General features: G+C 35.9%; 1 protein-coding gene and 1 long non-coding RNA gene across 2 annotated transcripts in view; both read right to left on the bottom strand.

Annotated features, from left to right (window-relative positions):
* WNT5B (Wnt family member 5B) overlaps window positions 1–19,277 on the bottom strand; it is a 137,700-nt gene that overhangs the window by 74,482 nt on the left and 43,941 nt on the right. The window lies entirely within an intron of this gene.
* The window catches only part of LOC116419433, a 31,194-nt gene that overhangs the window by 11,355 nt on the left and 562 nt on the right, over window positions 1–19,277 (bottom strand). The window contains exon 2 of the long non-coding RNA XR_004229747.1: window positions 7,778–7,868. This is a non-coding gene — a long non-coding RNA (uncharacterized LOC116419433). The remainder of the gene's footprint in view (window positions 1–7,777; window positions 7,869–19,277) is intronic.

The following is a 19,277-nucleotide window of genomic DNA, read 5'->3' as shown; positions in this document are numbered from 1 at the left end:
TTCTTCCCTACAAAATCACAAAGGCAAATAAGAAGGATACTTTTTTCCTTCTACTTCTCTCCTTCATAATGTCCTTTTGTGGTTTATTTTTCCAAGGCCGTTGTTGATGTTTATTTAAACCTGCTTTATTCTGTGAAAATGTTAAAGGGAGCAGAAGGCTATGAGTAACTATCCAATGTGACAATGTGATCTAGCCAGCCCCCAATCCAATGTGACAATGAGATCTAGCCAGGCTTAATCCAATGTGACAATGAGATCTAGCCAGACCCAATCCAATGTGACAATGAGGTCTAGCCTGGCCTAATCCAATGTGACAATGAGATCTCTCCAGGTCCAAACTTTGTAGGGATGACTAGGACCAGAATGCCACCTGCAGACTACCCTAAATATCTAGTAAAATCAGAAAGCACATTAGTTGCCCACACAAAGGTTAAAAAATCAATTAGGGATGTTTTACAATAAGTTCCTTAATTGTGTTTTTTGGTGAAATATTCTTCACTTAAATTTATTTTTCTATGAGTGGAAAAATTCTTTTTATTTTAGAAATCACTTGATATGTTCAGTGGTTGTTTGATGTATTAGGAAATATACTAAACTGAATAAATACTATACTTTAGAGTTCAAAAAATGTTCTCCATTTCATAATCTCCAGTAATTTTGTTTTTATTAGTGAATAAGCTTTGTGGAAAAAAGATAAAATACTGAAAGTTTTCTCCTTGCAACTAAAAAAAAGCATTATAAGCAAACAAACAAACAAAAAAAGCTTGATCTGCTGAGTATATGATTTGTCATGTCCATCTCCATTTTGACATAAATAGGCGGATTTTACAAGAAAGGCAAAATGCTCTGGGAGGCTTGCTTCTTCTTGTATCTTTATTATATTAATAAACTTCCAAAAGGAGGGAGTGTAGAGATCATGTGAGACCTGCATATTACTAGGTTCCTTAGATTCCAAGCCCAGAAAACAAAGACAAAATTAGTCAGTGGTCTATTTATCACGCTTTAATCAAATAAAATTGTATCAGAATGAATGTAAATTCTATTTTCTAATGAAGAAAAACAACTGAGAAGAATGTTTCACACAACTGTCCAGCTGCAGTTATCTGACAAGGAGTAGGGACACATGCCAACATTCTCTTCCCAGGGGAAAGCCCAAACATTGCTTTGGGGGGGGGGTGGAGTGAATTATCAGCTAGTCCTTTGGTGAAAAGCAGATAGATGAACTTTTCAGTAGAAGCATTTAAAAGATGGATGAATTTAATGCCAGGAACCTGTGTAGGTATATAAACTCATTCAAAATACTTTCAAAAGATGCCATTGATTATTTCTTGTTTGATTTATGGCTAAAATGTCAGCATGCACGTGCTTCAACCCCTCCAATGGCATATCAGTTCCTTGATCTTGGATAAAGATCACACATTAAGAGCACCAACAGTAAAATTAATGTTTGCAGATGATCTCAGAATTTTATTCTCAGCATCCTGAGTCTCTTCCATCAGTACCACTCTCTCCTACCACATATTCTACAATTCAGTGACTTGGGCTCCTGACTGTTCCTTAAATAAAACACTTCATCTTTTGACTCCAGGCATTTATATTAGCTATTCCCTCTTCCTTTTTACCTCCTGACTTCCCTGGCATCCTTCAAGTCCCAGTTACTATCCCATCTTCTATGAGAAGCCTCTTCCAATCCCCATTTAATATTAACATCTTTCCTTTCCTGGTTACCTTCAGTTTATCCTTGTTTGAACATAGATGTTTTCATGTTTCTTCTCCTTTAGGCTGTGAGCATCTTGAGAGTAGACACTATCTTTCCCCTTTTCTTTGTATTCTAGTGCTTAGCACAATGTTTAGAACATAGAAGGCACTTAATAAATGCTTATCAACCAATTGACTGGAAGAGGGTCATATAGGACTCAGGGTTATTTTGTATTTTTTCCTTACTTAAAACTAAATAAATAATAAAAAAGAATTAAAAATAATCATCACTTAGTAGCCAGTCGTTGGAACCACTTTGTACTTAGCTGGCATTGTTTTTGAACAACAGATGAAAGCTATTGCCAGGCTCAAACTTGAGGTTTTTCCAGCAAAATAAAAATCGTGTTCCAACACCATAGCCTTTGGGAATCCATGACTGGAAGAGGACTTTTTTGGAGATATGGCAATTGAAGGTAATATGGTATGGGTTCATTTGGAAAACTTTATGGAGGACTGCATGTTTTATATATAGGAATATAGCAGGGATCTATAATGCATTTCAACTTTGTAGAGGTCAGAAGGGTCCTGAAGGTTCCCACAAGGAATTAAATCAAAAGGTGCTATATGTGCAACAAGTGGAAAAACATGAAATTCTGTGTGCAGTCATGTAGGTTGGCCCTTCCCCTTTGCCTTTCTTTGTCACTTGAGGAAGACAAAGAATGACTGAAACCATGAGACCACTCTTCTGCTGATTTCTGCTATGACATAAGTCTGGAGCAGCTGGGATGGATCACCCAGGAGCAGAGTCCTAGAGAAGCTGATCTTGGGACAAAAACTGAGACAAAGCTTTGTGGAAGGGATTACAAATTAAGACTATACTGATAGCTAGCATGAAACTTCTTTGGTGGTCAGAAGGCTAGTAAACCAATCTGATCCTTGTCATGCCCAATTATTTCATTGCTTTCCCTGTTCAAATTTAAAACTGGAAATGGATCTTGCACAGAAACAATCCCTCTACCCGCCTTCCCCTTTCCAAAAGTTACAGGTACAGAGAGAGTCTGGGAAAAACTAATTGGTGAGAAAAATATGTAATGGTTCCTTTGGATTTTTTTCATGTTTAATAAACTATGTAGCCAATGAAAACTTCTTGCCTGTCAAGATTGAGATTGAAAATTTTCTAGATGTGTAGTGAGTAGATTTTCCTATAATTTTTCAAATAATCCAGGTACATATGTCAACATCTCTTACTCTTGGTTGAGAACCAAGGCCAAGAAGACTTTGTTTCTTGTACAATCTCTTGGAGCAATTCACTTGTCAGGTATATAGCAAGTGACTGCACAAGTGTCAGAGAGATGTTGATGACAACATTAGGCTGATGGCTCAAGCATAGCACCACCTGCTGGCAAAATTATAAATTGTATTCCCTAGCTGATGAATAGTAAAAAGACACACTGTCTTCCTATAGCCTTAAGAAATATTGTACAATATTTCAGGGTCTGATTCTTTTTGTACAGCAAAATAACGTTCTGGTCATGTATACTTATTGTGTATCTAATTTATATTTTAATATATTTAACATCTACTGGTCATGCTGCCATCTAGGGGAGGGGGTGGGGTGGTAAGAGGTGAAAAATTGGAACAAGAGGTTTGGCAATTGTTAATGCCGTAAAGTTACCCATGCATATATCCTGTAAATAAAAGGCTATTAAATAAAAAAATGAATTATGCTTGAAAAAAAAAAAGAAAGGCAAAGCACAAGTCAGTGTAGGATGCTATTTTTACAGCAGCATATAAGTAGCATTGTGGATACTCAACAAGTGCAAACACAAGCCATACCACATAACGTTAAGAAAAGCACTGTTATCTGATCTGTTGAATATAATTCATATTTCATTTGGAAAATGTTCAAATGAATAGAGAGCTGGATTTGGAGACAAGAAGTGCTGAGTTCCACTTCCCTCCTCTAACATTTGTGAGTGTATGTCACTGGAAAAGTCTATCAACCTCTGTGACTTCCATCAACTTCTTAAGACTCATCCACTAAATTATAGATGGATATGCAGTTGGCGAAAAGAAGTTCCCACACTGGAAAGTTCCCACACGGATGAAATGACAAATCCTTATTCTAATATTTCAAAAATCTGTAATTTCATCAGCATCAGAACTTCTTTGAACAAGTCAGAACACAAACCTTCGATGGCTTCTTCTCTAATTTCTTTATATTTAATAAACCCATGTAACTAGTGAAAATTGTTTTAGTTACTAAGTATATGGTTTTGAAGAGTTGTTGTGGTCAGAAATATTACCTGCCATCTCATTACCCTGCAATCAATCATCGGGTTGTGGTCTCTTTACCCCTCAAAAAAAAGTTTACTATGGGAAAAGAAGACTGGAAAAATAGAGAACTTAGTATGAGAGTGAGTAAAATCATATTCCCAAGGACATTTGGAGATGAAACCAGAAGGAAAAAAACATAGACATGAAATGAAACAGATCTGCTAACATTTTCATCAGAAAAGATAGTTAAATGTCACATTTGGATTCCTACATATCCAACATATTTTATGAAGTCTTTTTCATGGAAGTGAAAATAACATTAATAAACTAAAGCTAGCAAGAACAGCTGTGTCTAAAATACATACAGTTATAAACTATACTTTTTGTTACAAGGCAGGATTTCTAGAGGGGAATATGAGTTAGTGGGAAGTGACAGAGATGCAAAATAAGAAATGAAAGATGATACAGCATTTAAAAAAACACAAGAAAATAAAAATAAATTCAGAAGGGGTCATAAATAGGACAACTGTTAGAATTTAGCATAAGCCAATTTCATGTCAGCCCATTTTTGTTCTTTGAAAATTAGAATATTTGTGGTAATTGATGATTAAGTTCCTAATTTTAAAAAAAAAAGATTTATTTATTTATTTGCCTAGTAACCCCACAATCACCTTGAATCCCATCTTTCCCTTGGAGCCTGAAGAAGACAGTCTGTTCCTCAAACTACCAGGTAGCCCAGTCACTATAGCTATCATTGAAGGGAAAAATCATTCTAGAAAAGGGGACTATCTTCCTTATCATTATGCAAAAATTGCTAACCAAATGCCATCAATAGATAGATAAGTACAAAAGTCCTGGGCAGGGCAGCTTCTAGTCCAGACGTTATTATCATCCTCTGAGGAGACAGCTCCTGTGGAGAAGGAGCCACCTATTCCCACCAACTGCTACCCACTAAGAAAGCAGGCCAGCCTATCTGAAAAGGCAAGGCACCCAAAGGAGAGACAGAAAGTGGCACATTCAGAACTGTCAAACCACCACTACCACCTTTGCCAACATCTCCTCTTAGAGACAGCCCAGAATCCTGAACCCAAGAACTTTAGGAATGGCATTACCTCTAGCTCAAGGCTCTCAGCCATCAACCCGGGAAACCACCCCTGTACAGATGCTTCCCACTGCTCTTGCAGATGGTTTAATAAGCCATCTATTAAAGACCCAGAAAAGAAAGTCCTTGCATTGTCAACATCAGAATGCTATTTGATTTTATCCATGGAAATGACATTAAAGAAGTATCGTCATCTGCTTTGCTGTCATATCTTAATAGCTGAAAGCTTCCATATTTGTTGTCTCCCTCTTTAGAATGTGAACTCTTTGAGTCAAGGGACTGGCTTACTTTTCTACGTGTACCATCAGCACTTAGAATAGTATTTTGTATATAGTAAATGATTAATAAATACTCACTTATTCAGGAAATTTAGGCTGGGGGGGGATATAATTTTAAAGTCAAACAGGTACAATTTTCAAGATAAGTCAAAGGGAACGTTTATAAAAGAATGGAAAAAAATCATGGATGGTAATATTACAAAAATAAAAGTCCACCATGAAAACTTCCACAACTAACAATTCACAAAGCTACTCCCTCATTGTTATAAGATTGTTATGAAAAATGTCACTAAATAATGTCAAAGGTATCACACACACACACACACACACACACACACACTACAGGAAGAAAAGAGGCTTTTCAAATTGATTTTCTGTCTTTCTTTTGAAGGCAATCAGGATTAAGTAACCTGTCTAAGGACACACAACTAGTAAGTGTGTAAGGTCAAAGTTGTACTCAGGTCCTCCTGATTCCAGGATCAGTGCTCTATCCATTGTGCTTCCTACCTGCCCCCACAATAGATTTTCTACAGATCATGTTTTGATAGTCATACATAAAAAGAATGCAAAGTCAACAACTCTGTTTATTTATTAACTATTTTTAAAATTATAAAAAAGCATGCCTCTATGGAGCAAAATGCAACTCAAAAAAAGTTTCAAAATCATACAAAGTTTCTTCTATGACAGATGTGAACATCACAAAACTGAATAGGAGCATTAGAGGGATAACAACCATATGCTGAACTTTAAAGGTGTTTGTGACTGGCATAGATATCAACTACCAGGTCCAAAAAGAAAATTTTCCTCTTAATGGATAGATGTCCTTGTGATATAGTGCTGCTTCCTCAATGAAATCCACTGACACTCAAAAGAGATCAGCCTAGATCATTATATACTTCAACAACAATCTTATATGATGATCAATTCTGATGGACTTGGCCCTCTTCAACAATGAGATGAAACAGATCAGTTCCAATAAAATAGTAATGAATTGAACCAGTTACACCCAGCGAAAGAACACGGGGAAATGAGTGTGAACCACCACATAGAATCCCCAATCCCTCTATTTTTGTCTGCCTGCATTTTTGATTTCCTTCACAGATTAATTGTATACTATTTCAAAGTCCAATTCTTTTTGTGCAGCAAAATAACTGTATGGGCACGTATACATATATTGTATTTAACATATACTTTAACATATTTAACATGTATTGGACTACCTGCCATCTGGGGGAGGGGATGGGGGGAAGGAGGGGAAAAATTGGAACAAAAGGTTTTGCAATTGTCAATGATGAAAAATTATCCAGGCATATGTCTTGTAAATAAAAAGCTATAATTAAAAAATACCAAAAAAAAAAGAGATCAGCCTAGCTATTTAAACAGGAAAAATAAAGTGGATCACATAGATATATTGCCCCAATTATGACAAATGAGTAATGAATATGAGTAATCTATTGGCTTAATCCATAAGTACATAGATCTTGAAAAGGCATCAAAGAATTTGGTCTCAGAATGAAATAAAAGGGAAAAAAATGAACTACATTGCATTTAAGAGATTGCACAGTACTTTAAATTATCTCAATCTATTCCCTATTGCAAAAGCCTATCATTTTAACCCTGATAACAATAAATAACAATACCTACATAGTTCTGAATAATGGGAGAATTACAATCGAAGGTAATACAAAAGCATATTTGGGAGGAAAAAAGTCAAATGTAGCATATTTTCAGCAATGAATTTTATGTATGATAGGACATAAATAGGGCAGGGGATAGAGTTCTGGACTTAGAGTCAGGAAGACAATCAAGTTTCTTCATCTGTAAATAAGAGGGGGTGGACTCAATGGTCTCTTGGATTTCTTTAAGCTCTAAATCTATATTTCTGCCATTCTAGCTATGAAAATAAGGTGGGACAGTCTTGTCTCAAGAATAAAGGGTAACCAATGAATTACCTAAATGTGCATTGATATCCACAAAATACTAACAGAACCAGTGAAAGGCCTTGATCGGGTCAGGTAGATTTTATTCTCTATAGAGGATTCATGGAAAAAATATGAACTATACACGGAGTATTGATAAGTTTCAATCCACACTGATGAAGGGATGGTACATATATTGAGAACATGCTTCTAATGAAGCATTTAATAACAAGTTTATTTAGTGCTAACAATAAATACTGCCATTAATTCAACAGATCTGTGTGCTTCTTGATAAGTATATTCCTGCCATTAGTAGAGATTGCAACCCAGCCTAATCTTCTATTTAATTCTCATCCATGATCCTTCATAGGAGTCTTCCTTTAATGCTCAAGATTCCTATATGCTAGTCATCACTCTTGCTATATGACTCACTTCTTTTTCTAATAATACATTTCTTTTGTGATAACATTGTTGGAAATATGCTAAAGTCTACTTGCACCTACCATGCATCTTTCCATTGCCCTCTGGGTCATCTGCAGCTTTACTTCTGTGGTGTTCGAATACACACTACCATACATCATCAGGAAAACATTTCTGTTAAAAAGACAGTGTTTATATGTCAATGAGCAGTTTGGGATTATCGAAAGAACAGCACAATCCAGACTACTCCTATTCATGCTGAACCCAACTAACTGCCATTTGGAGATAATGTGCAAGATACTACTTTAATAGACAGCTCATCCAACAATGAATCTTAGAAATAAGCAACTTTCATTCAATTCCTTTTCCTTGCATTGTTCTTTACCATCTCTACCGGAAAATCATTGGATAGCACTGATGATGTGCTATAATGTACTGGAGCTTGATGCAAATAGTACAATATCATCTACAAATAAGCACATCTGGAAAACCTTACTATTCCTAGGGAATTCCTTTCATAAGTCTAGGACCTTTCATAATTCCATGATGATGCTGAAAACCTCATACCAAATTTTCTGAAGACGTTAAGTTCACTGCTTTTTGCTGGTTTTGCTGTAATCATACCTGTGATCTTTCACTATCTTCCTCTTAGTTTTTTTTAACACGTGATTTTATATTCTAAAACAGTGTTTCTTTTGGCTGCCATGTCTTTCCACTTGGCAAAGATATCAAGTGTGTTTACTGGTTGAAGCTGGTTCTAGGCTCTTTTAGCCTCTTCATTGTAATGATTGCTTTGCATCAGTTAAACTTTTGCTGGAACTAGAGATAACCAAAGTCAATATTTTTTTTTTTTTGTTTTACTTTTTAGTTTGGGACACAGATAGCAGTTCTGAACAGATAAAGCTGAAGCTACAACAAATATTCTCAATATCTACTCAAATTTATTGTTCTTTTCTCTAATTTAATATTGATTCTGACTTTCTCTCTGACTGCACTAATGGCTGATTTTTACATATTAGTATCAATTTCCTGGGAAGATAAAATTAATTTCATTGTTTGTGATCCTCTTTGGTGCTTGGCATAATCAGGGCCTCCTGGCTCTCTTTCAGAAGAAAATATTTGATATATTTCTTAAACTTGAACCACTAGCATCTCACTATCCCTCCCTGTGCTCACTTTTGCAATTCATTAGCCAGTGGACTTATCTCTGTTTAAATGCATGAAACAAGTACTTAGAGAATTTAATAGTTAAGTTAATGGTTTTAGACTATCTAAAAAACCAATGAGCTTTTCTTTTTCTACCAATTCATTCCTAACAGGACTGAGAATCATATTTTTTCCTTTGTTTCATGTGTTTCTATGGTCAAAGAAATCATCACCACCTTACTGAATCTCTCCATACTTAGAGTGGTCCTTGAGCAGTGACAGGGAGAAACTGCCAAAGCTTATATTCTGCTGGCAAAGACACAAGAATTGAGGATGACCACTGTGATATTCTGTCCACTATAAGTAATGTTATTTGGCATGTGATAATGACAATAGTCACTGGTGAGTGACACTGGGAAAGCACATCAGAATGAAGGATTGAGCTAATGACATTTTAGAGTATCTCATAATCCCTTTAGTTAGCGTAGATCCTTGGAGGAGAGATGATATAGCTAACCATGATCTGGGGATCTGACTCGCCATTGTGAGTGGGAATAAAGATAAATAAAGACCCCCAGAGTCTGTATCATTATTCTTGTTTAATTTCTCAGTCGGATCTTAGTATGGAAGGAAAAAGTAGGAGAGCTATCAAAAGGACTACAACAAAGGGACCTCAAAGGCTGTAATCCTCCTAACGGGGGATAGGCTCATGCTTCTCCACTTTTCCCAATAGCATGGGCTAAGCCCTGTCTTTCTCTTTCTCTTCTATGACAAGAATTAGTTTTTCCTCAAAGGAGGCAATGTCTGTAGTACCTGTAGGACCAGATTGGTACCTGCTTCCCTGAAGCAGCTTTATGGAATAAAAAGGCAGGATTGGCACATACTCCCCAAACTTGGTGGATTTCTTAAAACTACAAGTACCAGAGCAGCTAGGTGACATAGTGGATAAAGCACTGGCCCTGAAGTCAGGAGGACCTGAGTCCAAATCTAACCTCATAAACTTAACACTTCCTAGCTGTGTGACCCTGGGCAAGTCACTTAATCCCAGTTGCCTCAGGGGAAAAAAAAAGACTACAAGTGCCACAGTATCCTGCCCTGTTGTCCAGACACATTTCTATGTGGAAAGGAGGAAGGCCATGGTCTATGGCTAAATGCCACTGGAGCCTTATTGGATATATTTACTATGGTAGGAAAAGGAAAAAGCCTTTCCTTTTTTAAACTATTCAATGACTTGTGAGTTCCTTCCTCTTTAATCCTGATATCAAACTTGAACTAGGAGAGTGCTAGTAGAAAACTGGGGAAAAAATTTTATACCCAAGGTTTCTGATAAAGGCCTCATTTCTAAAATATATAGAGAATTGACTCAAATTTATAAGAACGAAAGCCATTCTCCAATTGGTAAATGGTCAAAGGATATGAACAATTTTCATTTTTTAAAATAATAGATTTTTTCAAAGTATATGCAAAGGTATTTTTCAACATTTGCCCTTGCAAAACCTTGTGTTCCAATTTTTTGTCCCTCTCTTCCCCTCACTTCTTCCTTAGACAGCAAGTAATTCAATATATGTTCAACATGTACAATTCTTATATACATATTTCCACATTTATCATGCTGAACAAGAAAAAAATCAGATCAATAAGGAGAAAAAATGAGAAAGAAAACAAAAAGCAAGGAAATAATAACAAAAAAGGTGAAAATACTATGTTGTGATTCACACTCAGCTTTCACAATTCTCTCTCTGGGTGCAGATAGCTCTCTTTATCACAAGATCATTAGAACTGGCCTGAATCATCTCATTGTTGAAAAGAGCCAAAAAGTATAAAAAGGGCCAAGAACAGGCAATTTTCAGATGAAGAAATTAAAGCCATTTCTAATTATATGAAAAAATGTTCTAAATCACTATTGATTAGAAAAAATACAAATTAGCACAATTCTGAGGTACCACTTCACACAACCCAGATTGGCTACAGTGATAGGAAAAGATGATGATAAATGTTGAAGGGGTCATGGGAAAACTGGGACACTGATACATTGTTGGTGGAATTGTGAACTGATCCAATGATTCTGGAGAGCAATTTGGAACTATGCAAAGGGCTAACAAACTGTGCATATTCTTTGATCCAGCAGTGTCTCTACTAAGGTCTGTATCCCAAAGAGATCATAAAAAAGGGAAAAGGACCCACATGTACCAAAAATGCTTGTAGCTTCTCTGTTTTTGTAATGGCAAGGAACTAGAATCCAGGTAGAGGCCCATTACTTGGAGAATGGCTGAATAAGTTATGGCATATAAATGTTTTGGAATATCATTGTTCTGTAAGAAACTATAAGCAGGCTGATTTCAGAAAGGCCAGGAGAGATTTTCATGAACTGATGCTGAGCGAAGCCAGTAGAACCAAGAGAACACTGAACAGAGCAGCAAGAAGATTAGGGGATGATCAACTGCAGTAGACTTGGCTCTTTTTTTTTTAACAATGAGGTGATTCAGCCAATTACAATAGCCTTGTGATGGAGAGAGTCATCTGCATACAGAGAGAGGACTATGGGGACTGAATATGGATCACAACATAGTTCCTTTGTTGTTGTTTGCTTGATTTTTTTTTTCTCACTTGTTTTTCTTTTTTATATGATTTTTTCTATGCAGCATGATAAATGTAGAGATATTTAACATACATTGAATTGTTTGCTATCTAGGAGTAAGGGAAAGGTGTAGAGGGAAAAAAACTGGAACACAAGGTTTTGCAAGAGCAAATGTTGAAAATTATTTTTGCATGCATTTTGAAAAATAAAAAGCTATTAGTATTTTTTTAAGTGCCAGCTTTTTCAGCTATTTGAGCTATTTGTCTCAAATAGAAGCTATTAATCTAACTTTCTCATTTTAAAGATGAGGAAACTGCTGCTGCCACAAGTGAAAGCACAGAAGCACTATCAACCCTTCTCTTATGTACTCCTCTCTCTGTATGACCTATGTTGAAGTACACATAGGATGGCAACTTTGATCAAAAGTACCTTTTCCCCCCAGGGTTAGGGTCTATTTTATATTTAATCATAAGACTAGAGGAAGATAAAACATTCAGAATTTCTAAAATGAGTCATATTCAGTACATATTAATGCCTCTATAGAGTCCAGTGATTTTTCTCAGGGTACCTGTGTGTGGTCACAATTTAATTCACTTATTAGCATTTATTAAGCACTTATCATGTCCGAGACATTGTTCTACATGCTAGAAATGTAAAAATGAAAAATGACAGTCTTTGTTCTCAAGGAATTAACAATCAATAAGGGCAATGTGATACATACATGAAGAAGAAAAATACAAAGAAAACTAAGAAAGAGGTAAAAGAGAGTTCAAGGCAAATTTTAGAAGGAAGGGATAATCATCTGTTACCATCAGGAAAGGCTTCATGGGGGGAAAAGTATTTGAACTTAGACTTAAAGAAAGAGAATGATCTTAACAGGTAAAGTAAATAAGTAGTGTCTTCCAGCAAATCTGGAAAAAACTGCTAGGAACAGTCAACATACTACTGTTGCTGCTGCTGTTACTACTATTACTACTACTTCTACTGCTACTACTATTACTATTACTACTGCTGCTGCTGCTGCTGCTATTATTACTACTATTACTGTTACTACTACTATTACTATGACGGCTGCTGCTGCTACTACTACTACTATTATACTACTATTATTATTGTTACTACTACTACTACCCTTACTGCTACTATTATTATTATTGTTACTACTACTATTACTGCTACTCTTGCTACTACTACTATTACTGTTAATACTACTATTACTGCTGCTGCTTTTACTACTATTTCTATTACTACTGCTGCTGTTGCTATTATTATTACTGTTACTACTGCTGCTGTTATGCCTACTATTACTATTACTACTACTACTATTGTTGCTGCTACTGCTATTACTACTACTACTACTATTATTACTGCTACTGCTGCTACTATTATTATTACTATTGCTGCTGCTGCTACTACTATTACTGTTACTACTGCTGTTGCTGCTACTACTATTACTACTACTACTGCTATTATTACTGCTGCTACTACTAGTATTACTACTACTACTATTACTGTTACTACTATTATTGTTACTACTGCTGCTGCTATTACTACTATTACCATTACTGTTACTACTGCTGCTACTGCTACTATTACTACTACTACTATTACTGCTACTACTGCTGCTGCCGGTACTATTACTGCTTCTACTATACTATAGTACTACTATATACTATAGTACTATTCTATAGTACTACTATAGTACTACTACTACTACAGTAGTAGTAGTAGAAGCAGCAGCAGTAATAGCAGTTATAGTAGTAGTAATCGGAGCAGCAGCAGCAGTAGTAATAGTACTATAATACTACTATAACTACTATTACTATTACTACTATTATTGTTACTACTGCTGCTACTGCTACTATTTCTGCTGCTGCTGCTGCTACTGCTACTACTATTACTGCTGCTACTGCTACTGCTGCTACTACTATTATTACTGATGCTGCTACTGCTGCTGCTCCTCCTCCTCCTATTATTACTACTACTACTACTAATAGCTAACAATAACTATGTGCCAGGTACTATGCTAAACACTTTACAAATATTATCTCACTTGACCTTGACAAAACCCTGGGAAATAAATGTTATATTTTATCACTACTTTGCAGATGAGAAAAACAAAGGTTAAATGACTAGGGCAGGGTCACACAACTAATAAGTGTATGAGGCCAGATTTGAATTCAGGTCTTCCTGCAGACTGGTGCTCTATCCACTGAGCTACCTAGCTTCTAATATAACTTGAATATCTAATCTAATTATGAACAAAGTTTGGAAACTTATGTGCCAGAGGTTAAAGGTATCACAAGAGTAAAGAAAGGGCGAATGGCTGTATATCTGGTGATGCATTTGGCTGTTCACAATATCCTGAGACTATTTAAGAACATAAAGAAGTAGCCTTGTCTGAATCTGACTCCTTCCTTTCTCCACTCAGCTCCTTGAGAATGCAAACTCAGTGCCTCGACTTCCTCACTTCTAATTTGCTTCTAAACCCACTAATGTCATCATTCACCTTTCATTTGCCCTCTCTAGAGTTGGTAATGAACTCTTAATTACTAGATTTAATAATATTTTCTCAATACTCATCCTTGACTTCTCTGTGATTTTTAACATTATAGGTCATTTCCTCCTGCAGATTCTTCTCCCTAGATTTTTATGATCCTTTTCTCTCCTGATTTTCCTCCTGATTATTCCTTCTCACTCTTCCTTGCTGGACTTTAATCCATGTCATGCCTTCTAGCCATGGGCATCCCCCAACACTCTGTCCTGGGCCCTTCTTGCTTCATGCCATCTATTGGTGATCTCATTAGTTCCCATAGGTTCAAATATCATTTCTATGCAAGTGATTCCAAATCTATATATCCAGTCCTGATCTACTTATTTCCTGAGGTCTAGTCCTAAATCACCAACTGCTCTTTGGATATCTCAGACCGGATCTGAAACTCACCAAGTCCAAAATTTAACTCATTATTTTTCTCTGCCAAAAGGCAACACCATCCTTTCAGTCACTCAGGCTAATAACTGGTTTTATCCTCATTTCATCTGTCACCCACTTTGCATGTACAATCTGTTTTCAAATTACATTTCAACCTTTACAACATCTCTCATATATGCCCCTGTCTCTCCACTCACATAACCACAATCTTAGCAGAAACCTTCATCACCTCTTGCCTACACTAATGCAATAGGCTTCTACTGATTTCCCTGTTTCACCTCTCCTCCTCTAATCCATTCCTCATTCAGCCAGTGATTTTTCTAAAGTACAGGTCTTACCATGTCATCACTCTTCTCAATAAGCTCCAGTAGTTTCCTATTAACTTCCAGGATCCAATCTAATGTTCTCTGGCAATTTAAACTCCTTCTCAAGCTGTCCCTTCCTAATTTTACAATTTTATTCTTTATTCCTCTGCTCATTCACCATATAAACTAGGTATAAAGACCTTTTTGTTGGTCTTTACACAGAGCCCTCACTTTCCTAACTCCATATCATTTTCCCATGCCTAAAATGCCCTCTTTCTTTCTAATAGCTTCCTTCAACATTCGATTGAGATCCCACTTTCTGCAGAAGATTTTCCCAGATCCCCACTGTTGCTAGTGACTTAGAATTGCGATTCCCTACCATCTACTCTGTATAAATCTTGTATTTACCTAATTATTTACATGTATCTCATCCATTGGAACATGAGCTTCTTAAGGGTAGGAATGGTGCTTTTGCCTTTTTTAATATACCCACAACTAAGCCCAGTACCTGACACATGATAAACATTTAACAAATAAGTGTTGATTAGTTGATTGATTCATACTGGTATCAGTTATTAGTGGTTAGACACCCAACTAGGTGTGGTGGAAGAAAAAAAGTGGGACAAGAGCTTATGGTATATTGAGAGAAAGAGAGTGAATTTAGTGTAAGCTCAATCAGCATGAGAGGAACTCAGTGAATTGGAGACAGAACAAGAGCTTGGAAAAATGGGTCAAGTATAAGTGAATGAGGAAAGCAGATAGTGTATATGGGAAAACGAGGAGAGAGAGTGAGGGCTTATACATGGTGGGAAGATACAATTTAGGAGCCAAGGAGTATCTGGATCCTAGTTCTTCCTTCTCCCATCTCCAATAGTATAACTATCAGCACAGCAGACAGATTAGTAAAGAGAGAGTTTCAGCAGAGTGGGAGAACCAGAGTCAGATTACAGTGGGTTGAGAAAACAGCAAGAAAGTAGAGATAGCAAGTATAGACTGGACTGTTCTTTTTTAGAAGTTTGGAACAGGTATAAGAAACAAGCATATTTATAGTCCCTGAGAAAGAAGGCAATAGGGAAGGCAAAACAACTCCATGGATAGTATTGACTTTCTGTGATCCATCCACCAAACAGTGGATGAAACTTAACAAAGAGAATGAGCCTAGCAAGGAGGTTTCATACTCTGAAAGCTGGAGAATGGAAAATATGAGCTCTCCAAAACAATGGCCTTAATTTTTTCAAAAAATTAGAAAATTAGGCCATCTGCCAAGAGATTTAGGTGGTCAATAATCATGATATCTCGGAAAGGACTGGATAATAACAGATTTACCTTATCACTTTTTTTTCCCCTTCCCTTACCCTCAATTTATCTGTAAGACACAAGGCATCAGAGTAGGTAAAAACAAAAAGCCTAGATATTAGGTACTACTTGCAGACTGTTTTAGTCAAGCTTTATTATGTCCTTGATGAACAACAAATGGAAAACATAATTTAAAAATTATTCTGGGCTGTTAGATTTCCCCAAGAACATGTTCTTCTGTTGCCAACTTTATCAAAAACTCCCTTAAAGAAGTCTACCATTTTTTCTCACTTGTCATTCAATGTAACAATGTAAACTCCTTGAGTATAGAAATTGTTTCATTCTTTTTAACTTTATTCTTGCACAGGGCAACCACTAATAAGTTCCTATTGGTCAATAATGTGTGTAAAATTATATGTACATATTACATATATATATACATGCATACATATAAATATTTATATTAGAATAATAGAAATACAAGTTTAATAAATCTTGCTGAATTGAATTATTTAAATTATTGTGAAAACAAGATGCAAACACACAATGATAATTGGATGCATAAGAAACAAATCATAATATGTCCAACACTTCTTCTTGTGAATCCCCTACAATCAAATAGGGTAATAATTACACATGGAATTTAAGAAGCCAAGTCTTTTCTGTATAATTTTTTCTAGCATTTGACTAATCTCATTCACTAGCAATATTTACTGAGTCATGAATATCTTTTTATGCTTCCTTTTAAAAATTTTATAGCTTTTTATTTTTCAAAATACATGCAAAGATAGTTTTCAACATTCATTCTTGCAAGCCCTTGTGTTCCAAATTTTTCTCTTCCCTCCCCCTCTCTTCTCTGGACCACAAAGAATCCAATACAGGGTAAACATGTGCAATTCTTCTAAACATATTTCCATATTTATCATGCTGGAGTGCTGAATATCTGTGAAGAAAATTGCACTATGCACTAATTACAAATAATGCAATTCTTGGCTTTAAGGTGTTGTCATGTTATCAGAGTATCAGCAACTAACAACAATACTATCTTTTCTTTTTGGGGGAAAGTTTTCCATTCTGGTTGCTTGTCTATCTTTGTGGTACAAAAGAATGGTTAGTAGGTTTTAAATGATAAGCTTGAATATTTCACTTCTACTTTATCAGAGAAGACTTTGTAAGAATGCTGAAATTTAAGAAGGATTTTGAATTTTAAAAAGGAAGGAAATGAAGGGAGAGCAAGAGAGAACAAAGATTTTTTTTTTTTTAAGAAACTATACTGCCCCAATTACCATGCTAAGTTCTTTACAGATAGTCTCCTTTTATTTTCACAATTACCCTGTAAAGTAGGTATTTATTATGATCCCAATTTTATAGTTAGGGAACTGAAGTAGACAGAGATTAAGTATCTTGTCCAGGGTCACACAAGCCAGTAAATTTCTGAGTCCCGATTAATTTTGATGAAGTCAGTGAAATTTAAGCAGTATTCTGAATAAGGAAAGGAAAGGAATAGGTCCACGATCAACCAAGTTAGTGACACATAATTCAAGAACTCAGTGTGACAATTGAGAATTCTTGGGGCAGTGCTAAGTTTGATTTAGAAGGTACAATATAGGATAATGAATTTAGAGCTGAACAAGATATTGGGCTTCATCTAGTCTAACTATCCCATTTTATAGAAGAAAAAACTGATGACCAGAGAGATTGTGTTTAACTCAAAATTAAACGGGATTTGAATCCAGTCTGTTGACTGCAAAATCAGCAATCTCTTAACCACATCTTATACAGGAATCAAGAAAAGGATTGTTAAGGACAGAAGAAAGTCCATCGTGAGTCCAGTTTTTGTAGACTCATTACAAACTCTGGCCTTGTGTCTGCAGTTTTCACCCCCTCATCATAACACTCAGATAATTTCATTAGATTTTTTTTTTTGGTTTCCATTTCACAAATGGAGAGACTGAGGTATCACTAATGAAGCATTTAGACAACTCAAGTGGTGCAATCTTCATTACTCAGTATTTCCACCAAGACCAGCCGTGATTTTTTTTAGAATGGTTAAGATAACTGAGAATGTAATTTTTTTTTCTGACCTTCCCTGAAAACTAGGTTTTTTCTTTTCCATTGTTAGGAGCTATTTATAGAAAACTCTCTGCTGCCCTAAAATGAACTTTAGGCTTGGGGAGGGGGAAGGATATAATTTTGAAAGAATGAATCATACAAACAACCTCAAAGCTTGAGCTCATAAATTCCCACAAACTAACAAGTTTAGGATAGACATTACTAATAGGGAGCTCTCTAAGGAAGAATCAGGATACTGAGAAGGTAGTTAGTATTTCGGTATGATAAAGTGAGTGGCTTTTTTGTCTTACTCAAAAAGGACTTCAGTGATTCCATTGCTTTAGGGAACTCCTGGATAAGGATGCTCCTACCAATATAGGACATTTCAATTTCCCTTAATGCTATTGTATTCCCTTTACTGATTATCTTTAATTTATTTCACACACACACACACACTTATATATACTATCTCATTTATTTCTAATCTTTTATAGGTTTTCTCTTCCCCATTAAATTGAGAGTTTCTTAAGGCCAGGGAAGATTTTACAGTCTTTATGTATCCCCAGAACTGAGCACAGATCCTGGAACATAGGAGGTGTTTAATAACTGCTTGTTATCTTGACTTAAAGTCTTGATTTCTTTTCCATTAATAAAATCATACTTACCTAAAAAAAGAAAAAAAAAACTTGTTTCCAAGATTACTGTTAGATACAATCCTATGTTTCTTTCTAGGGAATGCAGTGAGGAAAGAGAAGGGAAGATTAGTAATAATTATGGAGTAATCATTCTGAAAATATGGAAATGGGGAAGACAAGAGACTGGGTGGTCAGGTACTTAAGTAGGATAGGGAGATTGCATGACAGTCACCATCATCCTTGATCTAGTGCCAGCCATGGAAGAACTAGTCTCTAAATGAAAGATACATCCTGGTCTCTATTAAATCAGTTGTTACCAGTGAGAAGAGAATGGGGGAAACAAGGAGGAGGAAGTAAGAGAGGGGGGAAAAAGTATATAGGGAGCATGAATTTAGGACAAAAATGCTAGGTGGTGCAGGGAATAGAACTCTGCATTAGTCAGAAAGATCTCAGTTTAAATTTTCCCTCAAACACAGTCTATGTTACCCTGGGATTTAACCTCTCCTAAGATCAGTTTCCTCATCTGTAAAATGGGTATAACAGCATCTATCTGCCAGAATTTTGTGAGGATTAAATGATGATATTTATAAAGCACTTTGACAACCTTAAAGCACTATATATATATATATATATATGCTA

This window comes from Sarcophilus harrisii, chromosome 5 (genome assembly GCF_902635505.1).
Source record: "Sarcophilus harrisii chromosome 5, mSarHar1.11, whole genome shotgun sequence".
Classification (NCBI taxonomy): domain Eukaryota; kingdom Metazoa; phylum Chordata; class Mammalia; order Dasyuromorphia; family Dasyuridae; genus Sarcophilus; species Sarcophilus harrisii.
Note: the sequence above shows the minus strand (reverse complement) of the source record. Positions and strands in the feature narration are given on the sequence as shown.